The 21,792-nt window shown below is 50.4% G+C and overlaps 1 protein-coding gene and 1 long non-coding RNA gene across 3 annotated transcripts in view; both read left to right on the top strand.

Annotated features, from left to right (window-relative positions):
- The window catches only part of KSR1 (kinase suppressor of ras 1), a 163,911-nt gene that overhangs the window by 55,213 nt on the left and 86,906 nt on the right, over window positions 1-21,792 (top strand). The gene's annotated exons all lie outside the window — the stretch shown is intronic.
- LOC147574181 (uncharacterized) lies at window positions 13,623-17,860 on the top strand. The gene is made up of 2 exons (XR_015243976.1): window positions 13,623-17,756; window positions 17,801-17,860. It is a non-coding gene; the product is annotated as an uncharacterized LOC147574181 (long non-coding RNA).

Raw genomic sequence — 21,792 nt, 5'->3', positions numbered from 1 at the left:
ATCCCGCATGTGTTCTTTAGCATTTGGCTTCCTTTGCTCGTTATATTTGTGAAATGTATGCGTTCTTATTGTGTGTAGCTCCTATACTCATTGCAGTGTATTATTCCACTGAATGATTAGCACAGGTTTTGGGTCCATTCTCCTGTTGATGGACATTTGGTTTGTTTACGGTTTAGAAACGTTTCCCCAAACTGCTGTGATCATCGTGGGACCTATCTTTTGGACACGCCTGTGTGTGTGCGTGCCCGGGCGTGAGTCGCCCTGCTGTCTGTTGCTTTCTGGCGGTGGAATCATGCCATCTTGATCAGCCATGTCGGCAGGTGGGGACAGCTCAGCCAGTGAGGAACTTGGCTCCTGTCCTGTCCCTGTACCCCTCAGGTTGTCTGTGAGGTCCCCGTGGGGCCACATCACCTTTCCGGTGTTGGAGTTAACACTCGTAAGGCTTGTGTTCTGAGCCTGGGTCCCACTGCAGGTGGGCTGGGTGAATGGCGTGTGGCAGGCTGGTCAGGAGGGTGGATAGGCAGTTTTGGGGGTGCAGCCTGTTTGTCACAGCCCTCCGGGTGGGCCCCAGTGCCCGGCCCCTTCGAGCTTTGGCGTCTGCCCGCGGTGTTGCCTCCTGAGTGGCTTTGGCGCCCCTCCAGCCTGCTGCGTGGAGAATGGTCAGGGAGGCCCAGGCCTCAACCGAGTCTCCTGGCCTCTGCTTGTGGTGCAGCTAAGCTCTTAATGTGTTTTCACAATCAAAGCAGAAAGGTCCCATTGTGGCACTAACGCCTTTGCCATAAAGCGCTTTTTGTTCCCTAACAAAATTCCACGTTGCAAAAGCAAGTCAGCTTAGCAAAGGCACAGTACCAATGAATGGCCATTTGCCACTTGCAGTAGCTAGGCAAGCTCCTAGTTAATGACGGTCGGCCAGCCTGTTTTAGTGAGGCCCCCAAAGACACAAAAATCCTCCGCAGGCTGCTTGGAGGAAGGCAGTAAGATATTTAGAAGTCGTTTTTATCCTCCTGGAATTACGACCCGATGGTAATGTGTCCGTTAGGGTTCACTTGGATCCATGTTTAGAAAGCCCAAATAACACTGGGTAAACAAGTAAAGGAGTTATTTTTCTCATGAAACAAGAAGTCCAAAGGCAGCGAGTCCTGAGGGTTTCTGTTGACCCCTTGTATCTCTTTGCTGTATCATCCTTAGCCTGTCCCCTTTCCCCTCACCCTCAAAATGGCTGCTCTATCTCTTGGCTTCACAGCTGCATTCCAGGCGGGACGAAGGGGAGAGGGAAGCTGGAAGCTGGTTTTGGCCAACTGACTCTTCCCCATTTTAAGGAGGAAAGCTAACTTTCTGGAAGCACCAAGCAGTAGGCTTCCCTTTACATTTCACTGGTCAGACTGGGTCACGTGGCAACCACTGGTTGCAAGGGAGCCTGGGAGCCAAGCACTCTGTTACTGTGAACAAAGTCAAGCGTCCCCAAAGTTCAGGAAGAGGGGAGAAGGGATATGGGAAGGCAGCTAACAGCAGGTGACATGATTTGCTAGATAGCTAGGGAGCAGGTCATGTTACATAAAGTCAATTTCCTTGGTAACAGACTTATTCCTGTGAGCATCAAAATGTATTTTAATTAAAAAAAATTTTTTTTGGGGGGCGCCTGGGTGGCGTAGTCGGTTAAGCGTCCGACTTCAGCCAGGTCACGATCTCGCGGTCCGTGAGTTCGAGCCCCGCGTCAGGCTCTGGGCTGATGGCTCGGAGCCTGGAGCCTGTTTCCGATTCTGTGTCTCCCTCTCTCTCTGCCCCTCCCCCATTCATGCTCTGTCTCTCTCTGTCCCAAAAATAAATAAAAACGTTGAAAAAAAAAATTTGAAAAAAAAAATAAAAAAATTTTTTTTTAATGCTTATTTAGTTTTGGGAGAGAGAGAGACCGAGAGCGAGTGGGGGAGGGGCAGAGAGAGAGGAAGACACAGAATCTGAAGCAGGCTCCAGACTCTGAGCTGTCAGCACAGAGCCCAATGTGGGACTCGAACCCACAAAACATGAGATCATGGACTGAGCCAAAGTGAGATGCTTAAGGACTGCACCACCCGGTCGCCTCTACTTTAATAATTTTAAAAAGCTCACCAGGGCGCAGACATCAGACACGTTTTTTGAAACCATCTAATGATATCTGTTCCCTTCGCTGTGGCTGGGAGCCTCAGTACCTCCGTTGAGGTGTCGTCTGAAGGGCTGCTTTGCCCCTCGTATGAGGTCCGAGGAAAGCAGGCTTTGTGAATCTTGGGCCCGCCCACTCTGTAGTTTCTCTCACTTGTTCCATCACTGCTGCCCCATCATGTGGTCTCTGTGCACCTGCGTCTAGATGCCACGGTCCTTCCCACCTTCACGTTTTCTGCTTTCTCAATTCCGTGCATGGGGGGCCCCCGGGTACCAAATGCGACAGAAGCACGCACGGATGGAGGCGGCGGCGGCTCTGGGGACAGCATGGACTCCAGGTTAGGCAGAGCCTGCCTGCACGGGCTGTACAGTCTGTTTTAGCAGCTCAGAGGCGTTTGTTCTCTTCTGGCCTGCCAGATAAGAGAATTAATTATTATGCTTCCAGACAAAAACAAAAACCAAGGGCAGTGGGGCGCCTGGGTGGCTCGGTCTGTTGAGCATCCAACTCTTGATGGCAGCTCGGTTCATGATCTTACGGTTCGTGAGTTTGAGCGCCTCCCCCCATCACGCTGCCCACTGAGGGTGCAGAGCCTGCTTGGGATTCTCTCTCCCTCTGCCCCTCTCCTCGCGTGCCCACTCTCGCTCTCAAAATAAGTAAACAAACTTAAAAAAGAAAAACAAAAAACCAAGGGCAGTTTCCAGTCATATCAAGGTGATGCTAGATAATCTGTTTCACGTGGCTAACTTAATGTTCATTTTCCCATCACTAGTCATATAACTTCCTCCTTGCTTCATCTTTCCCTGGGAATGTAAAACCCCATTTTCTAAGCACAACATTGAATAAAACCTGTTTTCTTTCTGATTGAGAGACCTATCACACTCAGGCAGTAAACAAAGGAGAAAATCAAGAAAAGTTAGCTGTGTGACTTCAGTTACCCAATCCCTCTGCGTCTATTTCCTTATCTATAAAAGGAGGGTAACATTCATTGCTTTGGAGTCATTTAAAGAAGTAAGTAAGAATGAGTTAAAAAACAGAATAGTGCCTAGCACATAGTAAGTGCACAATAAAAACTATTAATATTGTCATCGTTATTATAGATAGGGTATGTTGAGTGTGGGATTGGGCTGCTTGTATTTGGACAGATGCCAATCTGAGCATATTTACCGGATGACAGAGATAAATCTATTGTTTGGACAACACTGGGGAACCAAGAACAGATGTCTTAGTGTGTCTTTGCCCTTGTTCCTTTCCTATGACTGTGCAGAGTGGAGGGTTTCTTTTTAAAGTTTATTTATTTTGAGAAATAGAGCGAGCATGAGACGGGGAGGGGCAGGGGCAGAGTGAGAGAATCTCAAGCAGGCTCCAAGCATGGAGCCCGACGTGGGGCTTGATCATGACTTGAGCTGAAATCAAGAGCTGGAGGCTTAACCTGTCTGAGCCACCTAGGTGCCCCGAGTTCCTTCCCTCTCCTTCCTTCTTTCTATTCCTTTTCTCTTCCCCTCTTCTCCTCCCCCCTCTCCTCTCCCCTCCCCAAAGAGAAATTTAAAATCACTTTTAAAAAACACCTGTGGGGGTACCTGGGGGGCTCAGTTGGTTAAGCATTCGACTCTTGATTTTGGCTCAGGTCATGATCTCACAGTTTCATGAGTTCGACCCGCGTCGGGCTCTGAGCTGACAATGCACAGCCTGCTTGGGATTCTGTGTCTGCCTCTCTCTGCCCCTCTCCCCACTTGCTCTGTCTCTGTCTCTCTCAAAATAAATAAACAAACTTAAAATAATTTTAATTAACAAAACAAAACCAAACCCCTCTACCTGTGTGTGTGCATGTGTGTGGGGTGGAGGGGAGAGAGAAAACACTTTGGAAAGGCGGGTCCATTCTGTGTTTTTTGCTCTGTCGCTTCTCATTGTCATGGCACCGTGACCCATGAGGGCATGTTCCTTGTGTTAAGTACACCTGCACAGCATTCCATCAGGTGGGTTTTTTTTTTTTTTACCCAGAGTTGGAAGAGACCACTGAGAATCCAGACTGACTGGCTTTCCTGGGTGATCTTCGGGAAAATTCCCTCGGCCCGCTCCCGTGTTGTAAATGCTGCTTTTGTCCAGCTGCGGGACTGAGTGCATTGTGGTTGGGTTCCTATGAGCTATAACCGTAGATAATTGTAAGCTGGGATCGTGAGTAGAAGATTGGGGGCCTGGAACGATTTCAGACGCAGGCAGGTGCGTATTTAAGGCGGAGGGACCATTGTGAGCTAAAGCAGTCAGACAATTCAAAGCACGTATTCATTGAGTCATTACCGAGGACCTGCGAGGTGCCACCGCATCAAAGGCTTTGGAGGGGGAAGGAGGGGGGCCTGCTTAGCAAGGCTCTGGAGGTGTGGAACCGCTTGGATGGATTAGGTTAGCAGCAAGGTGAAGCAATAACTCTGCCTTTTCATTTCTAAAGCATTTCATGCTGGGCGGGGAAGCTGCACTTGTGAAATTTGGCACGAGCTTTAATATTCTTAAAGGGAAAAGAAAAGGCCGAAGGTACTTTGAAGGTTTTCTTTCCATACTTTCTCTGGGAAGCGTAGACGTTCCCCAGTTTCTGGTCATCCTGGTCCACCCGCCTGTCCGTCTGTCATCTGAGGGCCTACTCCCTACCAGGGGACCGCCGGGGACCCGGAGCCTGTCCTTGCCGGGCCCTCAGAGTGTGTTGAGGGGGGGTGGACGTGCGCGTTAACCACCGATGTTCTGTGCTGACGAGTCCTGTGGGAAAGCGCAAGCGGGAGCAGGAAGCTTTTGGCAAGAGTGGGGAGAGCTGAACGCTGTGATGGTAAACGGGGAGAGAAGGTGCAGCAGCACCCCCTACCCCGACGAAGGACATGATCTCAGTAGCGCGGGAAGGTTCCACATCCCTCAGTTGTGCTTCAGTGGCTAAAAGACTGGAAAGAGCCTTCAAGGGAACGGACGTTCACGCGGCCCGCCCTGGTTGGACACTGTGGTAGGATACACGTATCTATCAGTAACCCTGAGCGAGGATATTGTGGCTCAGATACTGGGTGATCTGTCCAGGTCACGTTGCCCCGAGGTGGCAGGGCTGACCTGAGCCCCAGCATGGCTTGGCCCTGAAGCCACTTTGGGCTGCAGGACTCCCTTCTGGGCCTTGCAGGCTGCTGCTGGTGAGGGGTGGGGTGGGCGGGGTGATGCCTGACCAGAGGCCTCCACAGACAGTGGCTTGTGGTGGTCAGCAAATTGAAACCCCGGCTGTGGTTCCCCCGTAGAGGGGGCAGTCCTGATGATTTGGAAATGAGGCTTTTGACTAATGAGCGTAGTAAATTACGTGAGCGGCCCCACCCCTTAACATCCCCCAGTGAGTCTGCAGCCCTCAGATATGCGCATCTGGGTGCCTCTGCCCTTCTAGTTTTCCACTGTCCAAACACAGGTCCAGGCCTGCCCTGGGGCTCAAGCGTGGGGCACTGTTGGAGTTCAATCAACCACTCTCTTAGGGCTCCCAGAGGCGGAAGGACAGGAAGTCCCTTCACGGGTGTTTAGCTCAGCCACAATCTTCCTCATACCCATTTTACAGCTGAGGAAACTGAGTCTCAGTAACGCAAAGCATCGGGTGCCTCTGGGGTGTCAGCACGGTTTCCTCTCTGACTTCCTGGCCCGAGGTGGCATGGTGCCGGGAATGAGAAGCCAGATGGTGATGGCTAGTCTGTGGCACACTGAAGGTCGCAGGGCTCCAGCTGTCTCTGGAGTGACGCCTCCCTTCACTATATAGCCTTTCCTTAGGCACTTGACTGAGGCCAGAACTTGCCCAAGTTCATGTAGCAAGTGGAGTGTGGCGCCTAGATTCTTTCTCCCTTGCCGTGACAAAGTGCCCGTTCCCATCTGGGGTGCGCCCCTAGATCCGGGTGGCACGTGGACCTTGCCGCAGGCCGGACGGTAGCTGAGCACGGGAGGTAGACGGCACCCTTCGGTGATGGTTCAGGCGCCTGTGCACGAGGGAGGGTTACATGCCTCCCTTCCTTGGGCAGGGACCTTGGAAAGCATAAACCTCCGAACGTGTGGCCAGAAACTGAACGAGTTAATATATTGTGGAAGGGCTTTGGACTGTGCCCGACACACGCAAAGTGCTGTGTCCGCTAAGTGTCACAGTTACATAAAATGCAGATAGATAGATAGATAGATAGATAAATAAATAAAATGCTAATAACGCCCCTGTTGGCCCTGAAGTCTCCTTGTCTCGTTGGCTTCTCCATGCCGAGCACAATAGGGCTTTGTTCTTCTGCCACTTTGTCTGAAAGAGGCCTGCTGACTCAGAGGCAGGAGGCCAGGCTGTGCTTGCCCAAGATTCCCAGCCTTCACCCGACCCCCAGCCGCCTGCAACTCCTTCTGTGTTGCCCCAGGGGCTCCCTGACAGGGAGGGGACCCTCTGCTCCGCCGACAGCAGGGAAGGCTGCCTTTAGCCTGTGGTTACCTGTTTCCCCAGGAGACGAAAGGAGAGGGGGAGACCCACCCCCACGAGAGGGCATCTAGCCGGCCGAGAGCATGTAGAGGGCAGGTGAGCTTTGGAGACGGTGTAGTATTTTCCATTTGCCTGTCTTCCTAACTGGACTCTTGGAGGATTGGACCTTAAATCATTACATCCTTGTGAGAACGGCACCAGGACCGAGGTGCCGGTGGCCTCTGTCAGCTTTCTGATGCGGGAAGTGCCGTGGACAAGTCAGTCTTGTGAAATGGGCTTCTCAGCCTTCCAGCACTGGTGGCCGCTACCCTCCCAGAACATTGTTTGCCACAGTGGCTCTTAACCTTGTCTGCACATTTTTTTTTTTTTTTTAACGTTTATTTATTTTTGAGACAGAGACAGAGCATGAACGGGGGAGGGTCAGAGAGAGGGAGACACAGAATCCGAAGCAGGCTCCAGGCTCCGAGCTGTCAGCACAGAGCCCGACGCGGGGCTTGAACCCACGGACTGCGAGATCATGACCTGAGCCGAAGTTGGCCGCTCAACCGACTGAGCCACCCAGGCGCCCCCTTGTCTGCACATTTAAATCACCTGGGATGCTTTTATAAATGTGTATTTTTTGAAGTTTATTTCGAGAGAGAGAGAGAGTGAACGGGCAGGGGAGGGGCAGAGAGAGAGGGAGAGAGAGAATCCCAAGCAGGCTCCGTGACCTCGGCGCAGAGCCTGATGCAGGAACCGTGAAATCATGACCTGAGCTGAAATCAAGAGTCGGACACTTGACTGACTGAACCACCCAGGCGCCCCCACCTGGGATGCTTTTAAAACCTGCGGTTGGGGGCACAGCCGCGGACAGATTGACTTCACACCTCTGGGGTGGGTCCCGGGCACCGCTATGTCTGTACCCTCTCCCGGTGATCCTATACGTGATGGGGGACGAGAACATCGTTACAACACCAGAGCCGAGAAGACTGTTCCAGTCACTTGTCCCGCCCTTGGGTTTGCCTACAAGGAGGATGACGAGGTGGCCGGGGCTACCCTGGTAGGGGCAGACTGGGTTAGAACCGGGACTCCGTTGTGGGACTCAGCCTTTCCCCCAAGTGCCGACCGCTGCCTTGTTACTCCTTGTGTTCATGGTTGTGGGAAAGGAGAACGGTTGTTTGGGATGATGTTGCTCATAAATTGTCTGCTTGTCACCCATGCTGGTAGGGAGACCAAGCTTAGCGTCGCTTTGTCCCGGAAGGCTTGCCAGCAGCTCCCAATTAGTGTTTAGTCTTCCCGTTGTTCTCCGCGCTCTCTTTATCTTGCACATTGTTTACATTGCATCCTTTCACATAGCGCAGTTATTTATTTTCTGGGCTGTGAGCTTCCTGGGGTTATAGCCATTGTTATAAACCAGTGCCTGGACAGAGCAGGCGTTCAGTAAATGTTGGTGGCGTGGGGGGGGTGGATGCCTGTCTGGGGGGTTCTGTCGTCCTCCCATCTACCCTTCTGCATCTGAAGCGAGTCCAGATGAAAAACGCATGGCCAGGCAGAGTCAGGACAAACAAGACCGGGAAGGGGCTGTGTCCTTGGTCTCAGGAAGACTGGCTTACCTAAAGTGACAACCGCCGCAGCTCCTCCTGTGCAGCCCCAGCCCTCCCTCCCCCTGGCCCTCCCACTCAGCTCCCTTTGGCAGGGGCAAAGATCCAGGATACTTGTCGCAGCTGGAATCTCTGGCTTGTGTTTGGAAATAAACAAGTTGGCCCCTCTCTCTGCCTGGGACTTTCCTTTATCAGGAGATACTCACAAGCCACCACCCAAGATGCGATTGCTTCTTTCCAGCGGTTGGAGAGCTCTGGGGAAGACACGGAGGGCTCGCGGTGGGTCAGACACCCCCAAACTGTCCTTTTCTGTATTCACGTTGGCCTGGGGGGAAGGCCTTGAGGGTGTGGGTTTCGTATGAAGTGATTGTAGGGGAGTGGATACAGAGGACTTTTTTTGCACCAAATGCTTCAGGAAGGAAAAGAGTCTGTATCCACCTTGCAGGGAGATCTGATACGGGGAGAATAATGTAGACACCCATTCTGAATATTGGCTGCCCGGCTCGGTTGCTGTCTGTAAAGGGGTCTATCCCCACATAGCAGCCAGGCAGCCTTTTGGGGAGAGGAGCACGGGGTGAGGGTGTTCCTGGGTGTCTGCTGTAGCTAATTCAGAGTATTCAGGGGCATGTTCCTGGTGGGGAGGATGGATATGGAGGCAAATGGGAGTATTTCCTGCCACCATCATGTTAGGTAGGAATTGGTGGTTCGGAAATAAATGTGGTATGGCTGGGGGGAAAGGCCCCTCTCTCACACCGCGCCTGCGAGTGGGCACAGCTACTCTAAAAAGGAAGTTGACTAGATTTCATAAAGTTAGGGGGATGCACGTGCCCGGTAGCCAGAAATTTCACGACTCTAGTGTCTGTGTTAGAAAAACTACCAAGCAGGCGCTCAAAGATGCACATCACAGTGCTTTTGATTATGAATAGCTGGGAACAACTAAATGCCTATCAGCAGGGAAATAGGTCAATCAATGATGGCGTATTTACATAATGTAGAGCTGTTCAGAGATCGACGTACATGAATCAGCCATCGCCAGCTACGTTTAAGAGAAGATTGGTAGAAAGTCAAGTTGCAGAATCTGTGTAGGAATGATAACCGTTTTTGTAAAGTTAAAACCATCAAGACAATGTAGCAAAAAAATATAAAATCCTAGAGAGGCAAGATACCCGCCAGTTTCACTGTTGTGGCTGCCTGTGGGGAGGGAGAGGAAGTAGAAGGTTCTGGGAGGACCGTAAGGGGAATTTTAACCTTACTGTAATGTTTCATTTCTTTTTAAAAAAATTTTTTTAATGTTTTTATTTATTTTTGAGAGAGAGTGCGCGAGCAAGCAGGGGAGGGGCAGAGAGAGAGGGAGACAGAATCTGAAGCACGCTTCAGGCTCTAAGCTGTCAGCACGAGCCTGACACGACCCACGAACTGTGAGATCATGACCTGAGCCGAAGTCGGACTCTTAACTGAGCCACCCAGGGGCCCCTGTGATGTTTCATTTCTTATTAAAAATGCCTGAAGCAAATATGATAAAATGTTAACATTTGTTAAATCTAGTGGTGAATATATATTATATCCCTCTCTGGTTTTGGATGTTTGAAGTATTTTATTTAAAAAATGAGAGACCTTCCCTGTCAGTTAGTGGCTTATAACCTAGTAGGGAAAATTTGCAAATCAATAGCCAGGAGCCCCCAGATATGAATGTTGATGTTACTGACCAAGACAAGGAACGCAAAAGAAGACCACTTGGATGGAATATTAGTAAAATTATATTCAGCTTTATTCACAGTGACATCAGCAAAGTAAAACCACAGTGATTCAAACAGGTTAATTTTCTTACACATAAAAGAGGTCTGGAGGTAGGTAGCCCTGGGTTGGTGTAGTGGATCCGCAAAGACATCGGGAAGTCACATTCCTTCCAGCTCACCCCCTCTGCCATTCCTTGTCCTCATGTCCCAAGATAGCTGCTGGAGCTCCAGCTATCACATCATCTTTCCAGGGAGTGGGTGGGTGAAGTGGGGAAGGATGTGTTCTTTATTCTTTTTGCAATTACCATATGACGCTTCCATTTAGATGTCATTGGCCAGACGTTAGTCATACAGCTGCGCCTACCTGCACGAGAGGCTGGAAACGGGCCAACAAATGATCAGCGTTCTGGTAGGAAGAGTGGAGAGTGGGAAGTGGGAGGCAGCTAGATGACGAAAGGCAAGAGAGAATGAGGGTGGCTCAGACCTGCCGAGTGTGAGGTGCCTCTGGGCCACGCAGCAAGCTGTCCATTCACGAGTTACACAGATGGGCCTGGAGCTCGTGGAGGGGGGTGGGGTCCAGAGTTTCCGGTTAAGGGTTAAGGCGGTGTCGATATACAGGTGGTGGTGGGCGTCCTGGGAAGGAGCCTGCTGAGCCGTCAGAGGAGAAGGACAACCAGGAAGCCGGGGGCAGGCATGTCGTGGAGGAGGAGGGGCTCCCTGTGCCAGATGCCCTAGTGAGGTCAAGAAGATGCACGTGGAAGTAAGACGAAGGCTGGGGGCATCTGCAAGAGCAGGTGAGGTGGAGAGCCCGAGACAGATGGAATACTAAGAAACGAACAGCTGAGGGAAGGTGTCAGGACCTTTGGGCCTGAAGGAAGAGGAGGGAAGGTGTTTTGTTTTGTTTAAACTTTTAAAAATGTTTATTCATTTTTTGAGAGACAGTGTGAGTCGGGGAGGGGCAGAGAGAGAGGGAGACACGGAACCTGAAGCAGGCTCCAGGCTCTAGGCTCTGAGCCGTCCGCACAGAGCCCGACGTGCGGCTCAAACCCACAAACAGCCAGATCACGACCTGAGCTGAAGTCGGACACTTAACTGGGAACGTGTTTTCTTTTTTTTTTTTTAATTTTTTTTTTTTAACGTTTATTTATTTTTGAGACAGAGAGAGACAGAGCATGAACAGGGGAGGGGCAGAGAGAGGGAGACACAGAATCCGAAACAGGCTCCAGGCTCTGAGCTGTCGGCACAGAGCCCGACGCGGGGCTCGAACTCACGGACCGCGAGATCGTGACCTGAGCCGAAGTCGGCCGCTTAACCGACTGAGCCACCCAGGCGCCCCTGGGAACGTGTTTTCTTAAAGTCAGAAAGACTTGAATGAGGGTTGAGAGGCCGAAGGACAGCTAGACCCCACTTCTCCTACCCCCGGCTGCCTTCAGAAGGAAGGAGGTGACCATGGGAGATGATGAATTCCAAGGGATGCAGAGAGGCAAACTGCTCTGTGTCGGGTCTCATACAGCGGGAAGCAGCGAGACCCCGGGATCAAGGACAAGCAGTTAGGTAGAAGCAAATAAGAAAACTGCTAAGCTACGGGAAGGAGGTTCAAACCCAAAACTTTGAGGAGATTCAACCCACTTGCACGTTTAGTTTTCTCCAAGAGCAATTAATGAAGCAGAGAGAGATTGGTTATCCGAGATCAGGAGGCACAGGCTGGGTGTCAGGAAAAGGCAGGGGCTGTGGGGTCCTGGGCAGGGGTGATAGTGGAGTTCAGACAAGGCTAAATTGTATTTGGTGCTCTTTCCTAAGCTGCAGAGATAGATGGGGTATATTCTAGAATATGCTCGTTAGAAATGATGAAAGAGTTAAAGTCTCGGCCCATGAAGTTGTAACTGTCGGGGCATTCCTAGCACGGCTGAAAATCTGATCATTCTAGATACACAGAATTGAATGCTCTCAGTCACCCAAATCAGTGCTTCAAAAATCCTGGCTTTCGTTAATTTGTATACCACTTATTTAAGAGTAAACTGTATCCACTTACTACTTTGGATGGGGCAGGCTATAGTCAACCAGGTTGTGTACTGCACAAGGGGCTGAGAGATGCTGAAATCCAGGCCTCCCCCTTTTGCCAGGCATGTGCCCTGTGCACGGCTGTGCTGTGTCTCCCTAAAGACAGAGGCACCCTCTTTCAACTGAGATAAAGGACTAGTTCTGGCCCTGACCTTGGGCAAGTTATGTAACCTCTTTGTGCATATTTCTTCTTCTGTTGTGAGGATAAGTGAGTTATCACATGTTAAGTACTCAGACCTGTGCTTGGCACATGGTAGGCACCGTAGAAGGATTAGCCGCTGTGATTGAATTTAATTGGGGACTGATCTGAGCTTCCGTCTCCTCTTCTGAAGATTTATCTTGTTGGGTTTGCCAAAGCATGGCATTTGGGGGGGGATGGGGCTCTTGATGGCTTATATTTTGCCATTTCTTTCTGAGGATCCCTTCCAAATCTTAAGCTTTCCTGGAGCGTGTCTGCTTGCTCTTAAGGCAGCTGACCTTGGCATTTCTGGTGCTTTCTTCATCTGAAAAGATGATGGAGTGGTCGGGGCCAAGGACACACCCCAGGTACGCTGGCAAAACTTGCTGTTGAGAATTTTGCCTAAATTCTCTTCCTAAATGTAAGACTAGAGAGAGAGAGAGAGAGAAGAGGAGAGAGAGAGAGAAAGAAAGATGGGTTCCAGGGAGAATGAGAGCCGTACTCTCTAATCCAGAACTGTGGAAGGTGGGGCCTCACCCCTATAGCATAACAGGTCTGCTTAGGAACTAGAAACGGACTTCTTGCCCATTTCCTCATTTTGGACACAAGTCAGACCACCCAAGAAACATAAGAACAACATTAGACCAGGTCTAATCCTGGTTGTCACCATCCTTAGAAGAAACGTTCATGTTTTCTAGATTTTAGGACAGATACCTTTTCAGAGTGTGATGTTTCTGAAACGGGGGTGCATTGTACGCTGGCTTAATGGGACACTTTTTGTTTTCCCCAAATTCCCTTCTTAATATCCATGGTGTGTTTCATAAATGAGTATTCCTCCCTCACCTGTGTGCATCCAGAGTGAATTTTGTTTGGTCAGTAGAAAGGGATCTGACTTTGTTGACTTCTGAGAGAGAGTTGATACCCCCCCTCACCCCCCCTCACCCCCCCTCACCCCCCCTCACCCCCCCTCACCCCCCCTCACCCCCCTCACCCCCCTCACCCCCCTCACCCCCCTCACATGGGTCACATGGCCAGAAAATAATGGATCCAGAATTTGAGCCCAGCTCTGTCTGACCCCAAAGTTTGGTCCTTTCTCCACAGATAGGCCTGGTCTTTACTTCTGACTTCTGCTGTTTTCTGTCTACGATGCCCCCTTCTCCTCCCACTAAAATCCCTTCCATCATTCTTTCATTTTTGAATAACGTTACGTGTTTATGAAAAGAACACATGTTCTTAGAGAAAATGCAAAAAAAAAAAAATCTCAAAGTAAGATTCTGTATTTCCAGTGTTTAAATTTTGATACATTTATTTTGCTAGAAACTAAATTGACCTCAGCAAAGCTGAAAAAAGAAAAATGAATGCTTTTAAAATGGCTTAAGGATAGATTGGGATTGTAGCGTAAATGTGGTTTTCTTCCCTTGAGTTGTTACCTGGCTGTAATATCACAGGCATTGCCCATGTCATTAAATATTCTTTTTTTTTTTTAACGTTCATTTATTTTTGGAGAGACTGAGAGAGACAGAGCATGAGCAGGGGAGGGAGGGAGGGAGAGAGAGAGAGAGAGAGAGAGAGAGAGAGAAGAAGTCACAGAATCCAAAGCAGGCTCCAGGCTCTGAGCTGTCAGCACAGAGCCCGACGTGGGGCTCGAACTCACGAGCTGTGAGATCGTGACCTGAGCTGAAGTCGGACGCTTAACTGACTGAGCCACCCAGGAGCCCCAAATGTTCTTTAAAAAATGGGAATTTTAAGTTGCTGCAGTTTTCTGCTATAGAAACACACCAAAATGTAGTTCCCCACTTCCCCATGGGTGGCTATTTTAAGATCCACTTCTGTGAATAGCCCTGCGCGCATGCTTAATTTGTTTCTTTAGGACATATTCCTAGAAGCGGAATCAGCGCCACTTTGTAAGGCCACCGCCTGCTTCTCCGCTCTCTTCCCGGAAGGCTGGCTGTCCAGCTCTGCGCTCCTGCCACTGCGCCTGCCGGGGACCATTTGGAGTGGCTCTACGGCATTGCCACAACTCCCATTTGTTTTCATGTCATGTTTCCTTGCTTGTGATTATGGTGGAAGGGTTTGTTAGGATCGCCCAGGTCTAGAACTTTCCTTTGAGAGGAGTGAGTATGTTTCCTTGGCTATTTTACAGACCCTGTTGTGGGCTCTGCCTTGTTCTTCAAGACCCATTCCAGAGCCCGCCTTTTTCATGACCCCTCTCCTGATACCTGCCATTTCTCTGAAGCTGGAAGTTTGTTTTAATTTAGTTTGTTTTTGAGAGAGAGATACAGAGTGTGAGCAGGGGAGGGACAGAGAGGGAAGGAGACATAAAATCCGAAGCAGGCTCCAGGCTCTGAGCTGTCAGCGCAGAGCCCGATGTGGGGCTCGAACTCATGAACCCTGAAATCATGACCTGAGCTGAAGTCGGACGCTTAACCAGCTGAGCCACCCAGGCGCCCTGGGTCTTACGCGTTTCTGTATTACCTGGAGGGCCTGGCACAGTGCTAGGTAACTAGCAGGTGCTCGATATGGATGGATGGATACACATGGTTCTTAAAAAAAAAAAAATCAGCAAAATGAATCTAATGTCATCTTGTCACATCGTTTTCTTCCTTTCTTCCTCTTTCCCTTCTGAATCAGTGAGGTTTTGCTCCATCTGATCCTTTCAGGGCTTTCGTGGGAAGGCTGGCCGTGGTGGCCCCAGCACAGCTCTGCATCAGGTAGGCTGGCTGCCTGCCCAGACTTTTGTCCCCTTCCTGGAACAGAATCACCATCACCCTCCGTTTTCCTCGTTTGACAATTTAAACTGTAGAATTACCGCTAATCACCTTACAAAAATCAGTATGCGGTCATTCTAGAACATTTGGAAAACAGAGAAGTAGAAGGAAGAAAATGATTACCTGTAGCCCTCCCACTGAGACGCGTCTTGCTCGTGGCTGACATTCTGCCATGTTTTCTTTTAGCTGCAGTTTCGAGGCCAACGTGTTGTAAGCATCTCTCCTGCGATTCTTTGGGCCCGCCTTCGTCACTCAGTAGAATAACACAGAAAAGCTCCCTGTGTTTTTGTAAACTTGTTCAACGGTTTAATGGTATCGTAAGTGGTTTTGCCGCAACCCACTCGGCGCTGCTTTCCCAGGTGGGTCTGTGGGTTGTTCCCACTGTGTCACTCTTGTGAACGGGGATGTACAGGTTGTGCACAGTGTTTCTCTAGCTTCTCTAAGCTGCGCTCCCAGGGTAAGAGAGCTGTACCAGCCCTTCCCCTCGTTCTGTTCCGTTCTGTTCCCTTTGTGGCTGGTGCCCCATTTGCCTCTTGGTTCATGTTTCTTAGTATCCGTGTGTAGCAACGTGTTGAGAAATGGCTTCCTTCGTAGGAGGAAAACTCAAATGCTCACCTTGAGGAGGCCGCACAGGAGTGCAGAATCATGGCCTGTGGGCGTTGGGACCTCAGTGTCGCCTGGCAAGCCCCTCCTGCCCTCCTAGGCACCGGGGTGCAGAGGACGCAGGGGAGGAAAGGCTTAGCCTTTGCAGGGGCCACATGCCTCAGACCCGGCAAAGCTGCTCTCCCCGGTAGTAAGCTCAGGTCTCTCTCCTAAGTCCCCGTAGGAGTTTGTCGTGAACACCCGGGTCCGTTTCCTGGCTGGTCCCAGACTTGGGTCCTGTGTGGCACATCAGTCCTGGATTAGTCCTATAGAGCTTCCAGGATGGGAGCAGTTCTCGAATTGTCTTCAGCCCCACTGCTCTGAAGAGCTGCTCGGGGCATGCCATTGAGGTCCTGACACCAAGATCCCGCTTGAGGGGCTGCAGTTTCAAAGGCCCCGAAAGTCCAGGGCTTCGGCTATGGAGGCACACTGCCTGGGCTCACACCCTGCCCTGGACAGTTGTTTGTTTCAGTGTCATACTTTCGTCCCCATGTGGGTATAATAACACCTCCTCCAATGACATGAGTTAGCATTTATACACTTCTGTAAATAGTCCCGAATTTGCTAAGTAAGAATAGGGAACCAGAGGCCCAGCTAAGCTTGTTCACGCAGCAGGTTGAATCCAGGCCTTCGGCCATCCAGCAATGAGGGAAGAGTGCTGGACAGGACCCAGGAGACCGGGAAGTCTGTCCTGGCACTGCCTTTTGACTTTCTGTATGACTAGGTCTCTGTCCTGCCCTGGGCCTTAGTTTCCTCGTTCATTACATATGTGAAGTGACCTTAAAGGCTCTTCTAATTTTAGAACACTGTAGGATTTTGTGGTTTAAAGATATTTCAGAGATCTCAAGAAGGGTCGAATCCTGCCAACAGCTCCTCCTGGTTGGCACGGTCCTCGGCCAGGGGTGACTGCAAAGACTGGCAGACAGGAGATCCGGAGCCCTTCAGGGTTTGTTTGGAGTTTTCTCTGCATCTGGAGGGTGAATTCAAGTATTTGGGTCACCGGGAAAGGGACTTTCAGAGAACCGGCCTCCTTGGGGATGTGAGGCAGGTGCCGTCTCGCACGGCAGAGTGGGGCTGAGGTGTGGCCAGCTCTGCCCACAGGGCTCACTGCTTGCCCTGAGGTCTGTGTGTGAGTGAAATCGGGTCTGATGCAAGAGCCTGGGTGCATCTCTCTACCTCGAGCTATTACGTCAGACGGCTAAATGTGCACAGCTCTTGCAGTCGGAGACCCAGCCGTAGGGTCTTGCTCTGTGTCTCTCTGTGGACAGGTAGGAAGAAGTAGGCCGCTGAGGAGGGAAGGACTGTGTGTGGAGGAAGGGGGTTAAGGCTGGGAGATTTTCTTCCAGGTTCCGCTGGTCTTCTAGGCCTTCTAGAAGGTTCTGGCCTCCTACTGGCAAGGTGGCAGAGTCTCACCTGGGTCTGGGCGCAGCACAAGTGATGTGCCTACCTATGCCAATGCCGGTAGAGCTTGGTGTAGGGCGGCCTAGGATAAGATGAAACCCAGTGCGTTGAGTCAGGAGGGGCATTAGGTCCTCCTGGGTTTAAGTTGGCTCTCAACCCAAGACTCTGGGTTCTCTGAGTCCTTGTTTATAAATGAGGATCCTCATACAAAGATGTTCCGCGCTGGCCTGGCTCCCAGTAGGTGCCCCAAACACGTCAGTCAATCAAGGATGTCACAGAGCCTGTGCTTAGAGCATGGACTCAGCAGGTAAACTGCCTGGGTTCAGATTTTCACTCTGCCATTTACTAGCTATGTGACTTGGGACTGCTCCTTGGCCTCAGTTTACCCCTCTGTGACATGGGGTTGGTGTTAGGGCCTGCCTCACAGGTTTGTTCTGAGGAATAAGTGACAATATATACGAAGCACTTAAAGGGTGTCTGGCGCGTGTTAAACGTCTTGTTGGTGTGATTTACCTAATTTCTGCAATAAGTTGCGGTCAGTTGATTTCCTGGGAGGTTGGCAGGCCACCTGCTCTGTTTGTTTGGAAATGGGTCCTCTCTGCCCAGCTGGAGCTCGTCCAGGGTGGCAGGTGTGCTCGAGCATGTGTCTTTAAGCTGTGTCAAAGAATAGCGCCCGTTAACAGCCTGTGTGCCAGGCCCCAGTGGTTGCTCTGCCCGCCCCTCCCCTGCTCTCCTTGCCTTGCTTCCTCAAGTTGTGTGCGTCTTTAAAAAAAAAAAAAAAAAAGTTTATTTTTTAATTTTTTTAAGTAATCTCTACCTGCAGTGAGGGGCTCAAACTCACGACCCCGAGATCAAGAGCCTCCTGCTCTACCGACTGAGCCAGCCGGGTGCCCCCAGTTGTGTGCATCTTAATAGTGGTCCTGGTTGGCTCGCTCTTCTGCTCCAGCCCCTCGCAGGGGCTCACGTAGTATGGTTGTTGACCTGCTCTTGACTTCCTGGAAATAAAGAGAGGGTCAGGAAGGCCCTGCCCTTTGGCGTGCTCTTGTCTTACCTGGCCTTGTCTTCATTTACCCCCTTTCAAGGAACACATGGGAGTGGCTTGGGATTTGCCATGTAAATGGAGTCATTCAGGAACATGTTTAAGGAATCTTTTTTTTTTTTTTTTTTTAATTTTTTTTTCAACGTTTTTATTTTTATTTTTGGGACAGAGAGAGACAGAGCATGAACAGGGGAGGGGCAGAGAGAGAGGGAGACACAGAATCGGAAACAGGCTCCAGGCTCCGAGCCATCAGCCCAGAGCCTGACGCGGGGCTCGAACTCACGGACCGCGAGATCGTGACCTGGCTGAAGTCGGACGCTTAACCGACTGCGCCACCCAGGCGCCCCAGGACTCTTTTTTTTAAAGTTTATTTTAATTTGTTTTGAGACAGAGACAAGAGAGAGCAGACGGAGGAGGGGCAGAGAGAGAGGGAGAGACAGGATCCCAAGCAAACCGTGAGATCATGACCTGAGCCAAAGTCAAGAGCCAGACGCCGAGCCACCCCAGGCGCCCCAGGAACATGTCTAAGAATCTTAAAGCAATAAACATGTCAGTTTAGCTGCTTTCAACGATAACACGGAACTCGAATTTTTATTATAAAGGTGGCTGGTGATGAGTGTTAACAGTCTTCCAGGCCTAGAGCCAAGCACTTTATATTTCCCTCCTGTGAAGGCAGTACTGTTATTACCCCATGTTAGAGACAAGAAAATGGAGGCGTACAGGGGCACCTGGGTGGCTCAGTTGATTAAGCATCTGACTTCGGCTCAGGTCATGATCTCCCAGTCCGTGAGTTCGAGCCCCGCGTTGGGCTCTGTGCTGACAGCTCAGAGCCTGGAGTCTGCTTAGATTCTGTGTCTCCCTCTCTCTGACCCTCCCCCATTCATGCTCTGTCTCTCTCTGTCTCAAAAATAAATAAACATTAAAAAGAATTAAAAAAAAAAGAAAAGAAAATGGAGGCGTACAAAGGTTCACTTCAGCTGCTCATGTTAAGGCAACTGGACAGCGGGTAGGGCTGGGATTGGAACTCGGGTCTGTTAGGCTTTAAGCCCGAGCGCCCGGCCATCCCTCACCATACTGCCGCTGGCTGGCATTCCTGGGCTGGTTCGTCAGTGGCTTTCTGTTATCTGAGCCCGTTCTCGCCCTCCACTAGTGGTCTTGTGGAGGATGTGAGCCCACTTCGCGCCCTGTCAGCTGTGGCACACAGGGCTCGGCGGAGAAATCCGGTGGTCTTTGGCCAGTCGTTAGAGAGGGTGGTCTTCCACTGCTCCTTGTCTCCCAGAGCTGACATCACATCAGCCCCACTGCATTTCCATCTCAAACCCCATATATATATACATATATTTTACACCTTCCTCTGCAGTGGCCCTAGTGAGATTCCGTGGTTTAGGAGTGCTTGGTTTTAATCTACTGACTGAAAATCATGCTGTCCCCTCCCGGGTTGTGGTTGGAGGAGAATACCTCGCGCTCTGGGCTGTTTGTTTCTGTCGCTCGGTGCTCCCTTTTCCCGCGGGGAGACTGCACGTGTGTCAACAGATCAATCATCGACACCTGCATTGGGACACTTGCCTTTTGAGGCTTCCCCCCAACCTCCGATCCCAGTCTGCCCGTCAGCTGTCAGATCCCAGGCTTTCCCACGAATGAGGCCGCAGAGAAGGTAGATGGGGACAGATATGTGCTGGGCACTTATAGCAGTCCAGCTGCTGGGCATGTATTATATCATTTTTGTCCTCACAGCCACCTTTTGAGCCCCCCCTCCCCACATCCTTTACAAAAGAGGAAATAAAGGCTGAGAGACATTCTGTCAATTGCCCATGGTCCCTTAGCTTAGCATGGGGGTGAGATTTTTTTTATTATTAGTTTTTAATGTGTATTCACTTTTCAGAGAGAGAGGGAGAGAGGGAGAGAGCAAGGGAGACACAGAATCTGAAGTGGCCCCAGGCTCTGAGCTGTCAGCACAGAGCCTGATGTGGGACTTGAACCCACGAACCGTGAGATCATGACCTGAGCCGAAATCGGAGGCTCAACCAACTGAGCCACCCAGGGGGTGGGGGTGAGATTTGAACTTGGATCTATCTGGTGCTAATCCCCATGACCAGCTGGACCCACTGCCCTTAATAGGGTATCATGTTTCCTGCATGTATGGGTTGGGGAGTGCCAGACAGAACCAGTAGCCCTAGGCTGGCTGGAGAAAGCTTCTCTTAGGTCTGCCCCCCCCCCCCCCCCCCCGCCCCGGGCAAATGCTGCCCCTGTGTAGCCTCTGTCTGTCTGACCCACCTCTCCGGCCGCAGGGACGTTGGAGATGGAACTGGTGGAGGAGTGGCTTTTGCTCTCGGCAGGTACAGGGTTCTCCTCTGCCCAGGACGAGGGGAAGGGGTAACGCTCAGGGGTGGGGAGATACCTGGGCTGGGAGCTGCCCGTGAACAGGTGGCTTTGCCAACAGGTAGCAGGCCCCCTCCCCCATGTGAAGCGCCAAGTCCCAGTAAATCAGACACATGGGCTCTCTGCTCTGTTAGCTTTTTTGCTGGAGAAACTCAGCCCTTCAGCTTCCTGCATTCCAGGGTGTTGGCGTGCCAGAAATTCCCTGGACAAACAGGGAAGTCTTCTCTTTATAGTAAAAATGCTAATAAAACCTCTCTAGAATCTGCTCCTTCCCTTACACCCACATTGCCACTAACTAAATTACCTTTTGTTCTCGTCATTTGCTGAATTGCGGTGGCTTTTTAATTGATTCTCCTGTCTCTCTGGTTTCTCCACACCCACTTCAATCTGTCCTCCACATGGTTTCCAGAATGATGATCGTTCAAAAATGCAAATCTGATCACGTTTTTTTCCTTTGCTTCCCTCTCCATGCCTGTGAGATTGCATGCAGATGTTTTAGTGTGGCCTTCTGGAACCTTCCAGAACCTTCCTGGACCTGCATGAGTGGGGCTGACTTTGGTCTCCTGTTTTTCCCCCTCCTCTGTACTCTTTGGCTATTTGCTGTGTCTTTTTTTTTTTTTTTTTAAGGCTCTGTCATTACTCTGGTCTTTTGCTCATGCTGTGCCCCCCACCTGAAGTGCAGGTTCAGCCCCTTACCCTGTGTCTGTGTGCCATACCGCATGGCCCACCCCAGCTTGCTGATGCCTTCCCAAGGATCTTAGCACCTCACCCTATAGTTAGACCCAGTCCCCTTGGGATCCCACAGCAAGTACATAAACCTATGTTGTGGCAGAGCTGACATGCTTCATGTGGCATCAGCGGTCCTGGTTGGAGGATCCAAGAAGGCCCTATTATAGCACCAATCAGAGGTTTCTTGTGGCTGTTGGACGGGATAGTACACAAAATGTGCATAGCACAGTGCCGGGCACAAAGGAAGATCCAGTTTTAAAATATCCAACTTAAAAACAGTCTTGGAATACAAAAATTACTTCAAATTCTGTAGATCATAGACTCACCTAAACAAAAAAGATTAAACTGCAAAACTTATAGAGCACACGAGTACATCTTTGTGAATGTGGGTTTGGCAAAAATTTTTTAGGAAATGAAAAGCACAAACCAAAAAAGAAAAACATTGACAAATTGGTCTTCATGAAAACATAGCTGCCCTTTGAAATTTGAAAGGACTTTTGAAGGAATGTTTTTGGACACCACGTGGTCCCAAGAAGGATGAAGGGATACTTTTCCCTTTTGTAGGTTTTCTGGAAGCCAACAGGAAGCCTTAGGCTTAGAAACATTAGCCTTAGAAGGTTTAGAAGGAGGTTTGAAATAGTATGGGCTTAAAAAGTGTTAGCAGAGGGGCACCTGGGGGCTCAGTCCGTTGAGCA

This window comes from Puma concolor, chromosome E1 (genome assembly GCF_028749965.1).
Source record: "Puma concolor isolate L17-30 chromosome E1, mPumCon1.1.hap2, whole genome shotgun sequence".
In the NCBI taxonomy this organism is placed as follows: domain Eukaryota; kingdom Metazoa; phylum Chordata; class Mammalia; order Carnivora; family Felidae; genus Puma; species Puma concolor.
This window is presented reverse-complemented; position numbering and strand designations above follow the sequence as displayed.